The sequence below is a fragment of the Selaginella moellendorffii genome, unplaced genomic scaffold (assembly GCF_000143415.4).
Source record: "Selaginella moellendorffii unplaced genomic scaffold, v1.0 SELMOscaffold_7, whole genome shotgun sequence".
Classification (NCBI taxonomy): Eukaryota; Viridiplantae; Streptophyta; class Lycopodiopsida; order Selaginellales; family Selaginellaceae; genus Selaginella; species Selaginella moellendorffii.
The window spans coordinates 1860846-1862077 of NW_003314268.1; the positions used below are offsets into that span (position 1 = coordinate 1860846).

At 43.4% G+C, this 1232-nt stretch overlaps 1 long non-coding RNA gene across 1 annotated transcript; it reads left to right on the forward strand.

The window, feature by feature from the left end:
- The first annotated feature begins 269 nt into the window (after positions 1-269).
- Positions 270-785, forward strand: LOC9633679. Its single transcript, XR_002991978.1, has 3 exons — positions 270-397; positions 453-486; positions 545-785. It is a non-coding gene; the product is annotated as an uncharacterized LOC9633679 (long non-coding RNA).
- Positions 786-1232: the final 447 nt, after the last annotated feature.

The following is a 1232-nucleotide window of genomic DNA, read 5'->3' on the forward strand; positions in this document are numbered from 1 at the left end:
CTTGTTGCTCATTCTCATCAGGTAATGTGCAGGTGTGCTACAAAACTGAAAACTCATGTAGAAAAGGTTTTGTGGACAGTGAGGGTGTGAAGATTGTTAATATTTCTGTGGAAGGTCTAAGTCAAGCTACTATACTATGTAGCACTAACTCTGTGATGAAGAGCGTGTCTACGAAACTAAGATGGGTACGACTTCTTGTTTGGAGGTAAATCACTTTTTTTAATTAATCACGTATGTTACTAATCAAGTGGCATGGCAGGGTGCTGGAAAGACCTCCATAATATGCACTGTGGTGGCATGAACACTGATATCAACAATTTTTTTTCCAGACATCAAGTGTCATGAAAGCGTTTCATGCAGTGTAGGATACATAGATTCAGTAGGCGTTAACTTTCAGGTAAAAATTTCTTCCTTACTCTGCTTTGAATGGTTTACCAATTGGTTCCATATAGGACCTATCATATGAAGAAGAGCAGCTGAAGAATGGTTTGTTGAGAGCAGATCCATATAAAGTTTTGACTTGGTGCACAATCTGGCTCACAAGAGTCCCAGGCTGCGACAACAGGCTGCCGATCACTCTCGACCAGCTCTTGGCACCCTCCTGGACGAGATCACTACTGCTGAGGTCCCTTTCGTTTTAGATCTTGCCATGAGTGCCGACTGGCATCAGCTTTCAAGCGTTACAGCCATGGACGTGTACAAGTCCACTCCCGACTTGACAAAGTCCCAGGAACTGCAGAGACTGGGACATCGTTGGAGGAAGGTTTCTTTTTTATATCGATTTTTTGTTTTCACCATTTTTGCAGAAAAAATTATTGGAGATGATCCGGCGATTGATCGTCTGTAGTACCTCCAAGCATGACCTGGAAAGGGTGGTTAGTCTGAAGAGGTTAGAGTGAAATGTAACTTTGTTTTCCCAGCTAGCTTGGGTGGAGTATGGATTGATGAATTGGCTATCAGAAATATACAGAGCTATCCAAGGTTTACAGTTTGTCATGAAACTTGTTTTGCAGGTGCTGGCCCACGAGAATGGCTGGCAGCTCTTTATTCAGCGGGAGTTCCTTGTGCTGTTGCCTCCACAATGGATCAGATTAGCTGTTGGATGCACTCATAAGAATGGGTCTCGACAAGAGTGAGGCCGTTAGGCACGTTGTGCATGGTTTTAATACAATAGTTGTTAACTCTAGGCAGTTGTCACAGAAGAGGATGGAATGGACTCCACCAAGGATTGG